This window comes from Podarcis bocagei (genome assembly GCF_964188305.1).
Source record: "Podarcis bocagei genome assembly, chromosome: 1".
Lineage (NCBI taxonomy): Eukaryota > Metazoa > Chordata > Lepidosauria > Squamata > Lacertidae > Podarcis > Podarcis bocagei.
The window spans coordinates 32,343,695-32,349,888 of NC_138125.1; the positions used below are offsets into that span (position 1 = coordinate 32,343,695).

Genomic DNA, 6,194 nt, shown 5'->3' on the forward strand with positions numbered 1-6,194 from the left:
GCGCGCGGGGTTCCGGCTATTCCCCATTACTGGAATGTCCCAGAAACAGAGTGCTTTGCCAGGAGGGAGGAGGGAGCCGGCCGGGACTGCTGGGATGCGTCCAGCCCGCCCCTGGCGGCCGGTAGGGGCTCTTGGGAGGCTGCCAGGGAGCTGCGGTAACAGGTAGAGGAGGGCTGTCTCCTTTCCCGGAGCTGGGATTTGTTATGATCCGCGCTTGTCCTCTGCAGGGAAGCCCGGAGAGCCGGCGAGGAGGGAGGGAGGGAGCGAGGCGGCAAGGCAGCCAGCCAGACCGCACTCGCCCGCCGGGGAGGAGCTGGCGTGGCCGCCGCCGCCGCCGCAGCAAGGCGAGCCGGGTGGCGCGTTGGTCACAACAAACAGAAGCTCGCTCTCTCCCCGGCGCAGTTTCTAGGCAAGGGAGGAGCTTCGCCCAGCCCGAGCCTGCCGATTGAGCTCATAGGCTAGAAAGGCAGCCATGCGCGGAGGGATCTGGGCCCTGGAGGCGAGGCGGGGAAATCGGGCCAGCTGCTATTTCGAGGTGTCCCCGTCAGCGCCAGGGACAGGCGGCTTAGGCGCCTCGCCCCGGGGAGTGGAGCCATTCTTCTCCTGGGTGGGGCGAGACAGGTCCGTGGGGGCGATTTTCTGGCTCCCCGGATTACATAAATCGGCTCAGGCCCCCGAGAGATAGAAGCCCAAACTCAGGACGAAACGCGGCCCTCCTCTTGCACCAGCTAGAAATTGCTTAAGGCCTGCTGGTGTTTGTTGCCAGCTCACCCATCAAGAGCAAAATAGGACAAGCTTCCGTCCCAGGTTGTTCTAGCCTAAGGCAAAGGATCCTTTTGTAAAGCAAATACAGTATAGTAGATGATTTTGTTGTTCAAATAGCTCATCGGTTAATCTTTGACCTCACGTTGTTAGTTGTTTTCTTTGAAATCATAAATGGTTTGTCACATGGCCTTTGCTCCAGACTTGGAAGGTCTGACCTTATTTTTGCCATTATACAAACGGGCAACTGAGGCCAAGAGAAAGTAACTTGTCCAACATGATGAACAAGTCGTCACACAGATTTCAGTTCTATAACTTTTTCTTAAGTCCTAAGCGCTAGGTAGAGCAATTCTCAGAAATGTATACCCCACACCAATCAGCATACTCCACATTTAAAACCACAATTTATGTTACGTCAAAGTGTCTCTGGCATCAAGCTGTACAGGGATGTACAGAGACGAACAAGTCTGGAAGAATCCAGTCAGCCAGTCAGTTGAACTCTGGTCAGCAATTAAATAGGCACTCATATAACCTCCAGTCTAAAGTTGCATTGTGATGTATTTTAAGACTGCAAAAAAGCCATGTTGAAAGCAGCCTTTAAAGTAGGTCATCCTATCAACATATCAAAAATAAGGTACATGGCTGAAATATTATATCAAGCTTTGCTGAGCTGTGAAAGAGATGCTCACTGGATTATAATATAATAATAATATAAATGTTTTGGTTTATAAAAGCCAGTTTCTCAAAGTTCCATCATACTACAGTGCCAGTCTCCTGTGACCAAGAAACAGACCTGAGTATGGGGCTGAGCAAATGAGCAATAACATGACAATTTTATATTGCCAGTTACATTTTCTGCAAAATACAATGTCTTCTAAAATAAGAAACATATGGTAATTCCAATCATGTAAGCACCAGCAGACAACTCTGCAGTAACCCCTACACTACAAAACTATTTCAAAGCAGTATGTGAACATAAATAGCTTCAGTAGACTAAATCAGAATCAGCTACGGCATCAATGGACAGTGAGCATGATAAGGTTAGATCCAAGCCTTGAGTGTTTAAAGAGTTGCTCACCCAGTTGGACTGTGAAGGAGAATAATTCACATAGTAAAATGACCACATTCCAGGTCTCACAGCTGTCTTGATTTTTCAGACTTTTGCCAAATGTGCTCATTGCTGGGAATAACTAACAGAAGCAGCCTTCAGTTTGGACACAGAAGGCAATGGTCTGAGGACAAAACTAATTTGTAAATAAATATTTGTATAAGCCATTAAAGGACTTCTTAACTCAGTCCATCAGCTCCATGTGTTTTATTGCCCGCAAACTAGACCAACCCAAAGTGCATAGTAGTCAAAATAAAGCCCTAATCTATTTAATTTTATTCTTTATTGATTACATTTATGCCCCTCCTCCAAGGAGGCTCAAGACAGCATGCGTACTTCTTCCCTTGCCCTTCTTGTTATCACAACAATCCTGTGAGCAAGGCTAGGCTAAGAGATAAGTGACTGACCCCTAGTCACCCAGTGAACTTCAGAGCTGAGTGGAGGTTTTGTTTTGGTTTGCTTGCTTGGAGGTAAATAGTGCAGGAGGATATTTCTAATATTAGGAATACTTGATGTACAGTATTATGAGTTTGTGGTTTCCTCACAGCATTGCATACGTTGTGAGCATCAGCTGCAGTTGCATGACCTCAGATGACAGAGAAAGCACAGGTGATGGAGCAGGAAGAAGAAAAATCCCCTCTGTGATATAGGTTGACAATGAAAACAAGGATAGAAATATGTTTACTACTGCCTAACAAGACATATTTCTCTCTCCCCCACCATGCCCTTCCTGTGTCTCCCACAGCACCTTCACCGTCCTTGACTCTCCAGCTGCACTGTGTCCTGCTCAGACTTCAGGAAATATGGAGAAGCTACACACCTTTTTGTTTCCAGCCTCATCTGCCCAGATGCAGGAGAAGCTCAAAAAGACAGTCCCCTTTGTAGTTTCTCCCACCCTTTTGCAAAGCTTTTAGGGGAGACAGGAGAGTGTTTGAATATGGCTGTATGCATACTATCCAAATCTGACTGGTGTTTGTATATATGAGCCTAAAGCAAGACCCCTGAGCTGCATAAAACTTCAGAGGCAGAACAATAAATCCATCATCGGTCTCTCCAAAGATGTCCCGCTCTATAACATTTTTCTACTAAATCACAATAAATTCTCTGTGCAGGTGGTGTTATGATCACTATCATTGCATTCACTCAAATGCTGCTCTGTGGTCTAGTTAACTTGATAAAAGTTTACTGTTAAACCTGTGAGACATACAAATTGACATAAAAGCCCCTTAAGTATCCAAAGTCCCCCACCCTGACCCACAAGTATTCTTCTTCCCCTTAAAAAGTTCTCAAAGGGCTACAGGTTACATAATTTGTAGTCTTGGCTGGAAGCTTGCCCATTTGGTTTAAGCAGAGAGCAAAGGAGACCTGTTATGATGTGGCAAAAATAACAGTTAAAAGCAAAAGTGAAGGTGGAGTGAGTGGCTGATGCTCTCTAGGGAGGTAAACCTTTGCACACATGGAGACTTTACGAATGCCTGCTGATGTGTACAAACGTCACTCACCAGGCAATTAAAACATTTAAAGTTGTCTGCCCATCCCTGCCTACACTTTGCCAGCTAGCTTAATTCTGAAGCTGGAGCATTCATTAAGGAGGTAGGCCTCTTACTATACCAAAACTATACTTGGCAGAGGTAGCTGTGGAGGGTGGAGAAATTAGAGATTTGGTAAGACCAGCACAACCTCACTGCCATTTTCACTATGAAATGAGCAGAGCATTATGCGAGAATTTTACCCACTCTGCCTTTTCTAGGTTAAGGGAGACCATTGGTAGTGATGCCCAAGACTTCCCCCAGTCCAAAATCTTCACCACTTGGCACAGGAATAAGACAACATGGATTTTAAGTTACTTGGTCTGTTGCCTTATTATTTTCTCAGTTCTCAGTTCCTTCCTGTAGTGTCCTGAAACTAAATGATGCTTCAGCTCGGAATAGCCATTATTAAAGCAAATGGATTGCACCATGTTCCAGTGACATCTTCCAGTACTTTCATAGCCTAAGGAATTAAAAGGAGTCACACATTATTTACCATTTATTTTGATACTCCAGACAAAATGTGTTCTGCCCCCTCTTCCTGTGAACTGCCAAAATAAATAAATATTAGAAGCAGTGTCTTTAAAATCTTCTAGCCAAGGACTGACATACATGTTTCTCTGATAGGAATAATGGTACAATATTGTGTCATTTACTTGTGTTGCTCATCGACAGTAGGAAAGCAGGACATGGGCAGCCCAATTACATATAAAAAGGCTTCCTTTTCATAACAGATGAGAAAGAAATGGATGTGTGTGTGTGTGTGTGTGTGTGTAACCGCTGCTGTTTTGCGCCAAGTCCATATTTGTGACAAGCAAGGCCTATTCTGTACGCTATGATTGTCAGATAAAACCACTTGAAACAGCCTCTCTGTCTGTAATGACTTGTCCTCTTCATTGTCGTATTACAGACACCACACTATATTTCCACAGCATGTGAAGACATTTGACAGCTGTCACCACCAGGAATGTGTGCACTTCTGTGGAATATCATGATGCAGAATTACATTAGGACCAACTCTTCATGTTAAAGTGGCTGTAGCATAAAGTTATCACAAAGAGGCTATCACAAGCAGCATATTTATGACGCAGAAATCAGTCTTTAAAGATTTCATAAAATGATAGTGTGCCCAAAGCATAACATGGCTCTGCCCTGTAAAACATATCACAGGCCCTCCAGCCCCCAGGGGAGATCTCAGGAAACTATTCTTCCTGCCTCCAGTACAGTAGCTTTTCATACTTTTTTTCTTGGCAACTGACCACCGTGTTTCTCAAGCCAGTGCCCTAGGTATGTTTCCACTATTTCTGTCTGTGGTCCTCCCAAATGGCAAGTGAAACAAATGAACAGGAAGCAAGAATCGGTAGGATTTTCAAATAGATTAAAACTGCAAACCTATGTACCTTTGCTCAGGTGCAAATCCCATGGAACTCAAGGGACTGAGCATATTTGGAATCTTCCCATGAATAAAATGCTACCCATGCTACAGGAATTGATTGATCCTTGTAAGATAATAGTTTCCTGTTCCAAATACAGGAAACAGCAGGAGTACTGTACTTTCTTGAACCACAGTAGGAACTTGAAACCAATACCATAGGATCAAACTGTAAGCCCCATCCCATTATTACACACAGAGGTATTCAGTGTAATTTACAGCACTAGGGCTGTATGATGAGACTGCATGTTCCTAATGTACCGGTACTTACAGTCCATTTATTTTTAATGGACAAAGGTAATTCGAGGGCTCCACTATTTGCAAATTCATGTGTCATTCCTCACCTTCCAATCAGAAAGATAAATGCAATGGTACTAATATTATATCAGACTTAGGAGACGGTTCTAAGTGGAGCCAGTATAATAATCAAAGAAGTTGCATCCAAATCCTATGTCAGCTTGATCACTGCTATCCAAGAACGAAATTTATCTTACTTTACATAAGACCTCCTATTCCCAGGTTATTTTACTCTTAATCACAGCACTGAATTGTGTTGTCGGGGATGTTGCTTTTGTTTCAAACATTGCAACCTTTGGATGGGATGGATTGTTTCAGGAGGTGGCAGAGGGACGTCTCTAGATTTGTTTGGCAGGGCAGGAAGCCTTGAGTAAAATTTAAGATATTGACGGATGCTAAAGAAGGAGGTGGACTTGCCCTGCCAGACCCCTAAACTTTGTTGTGAACCATCTGCTTTTTGCTGGCTGAGAGAATGGCTGCTTCTTGAAAGCACTGAAGTGTTGGATAATGGCAGATGAAGTTGATGGACTACTGTATATGGAATTGGCGGAAATGACTGGCAAGATCCGAGACCAGGGAGAAGAGTTGGGGGAAGAAGACTGGAAAAAGTTTAAAGACTATTTATAGAAATATTGTAAAATTACTGAATGTTAGAAGAATGTTGGAATGAAGTTATATGGCTTTAGTAGAAATGTTATAAGGAATTAAGTATAAATAGATTAATAGAAAATTAAAGGAAAAAATAAGGCAAGAATGTGTTAAGATACTTATAGGATAGAAAACAGAGGAAGATGGAAAGGAATTGCTGAAACAATTAATAGAAGTGGAATACAAAAAGGGAGGTGTGAGGAGGTCGTTGGAAATAAGCGAATGAAAGATAAGATATTGAAAATGTTTGAGGTGTTTTTAAATTGTTTTTGTTTGTTTTTGTTTTGTTTTGTATGTAGTGTTTTTGTATTGTATTTGTATTGTTCTTTTTTCCTTTTTTGTTTGTAGTGTTGTGTTGAAACTGTTTGAAAAGTAATAAATATCATTTTTTTAAAAACAAGAATTGTTATGAAAATAT

General features: G+C 42.8%; 1 long non-coding RNA gene across 1 annotated transcript; it reads left to right on the forward strand.

Annotated features, from left to right (window-relative positions):
• On the forward strand, positions 1-2,928 carry LOC308588291. Its single transcript, XR_014008618.1, has 2 exons — positions 1-162; positions 2,616-2,928. It is a non-coding gene; the product is annotated as an uncharacterized lncRNA (long non-coding RNA).
• Positions 2,929-6,194: the final 3,266 nt, after the last annotated feature.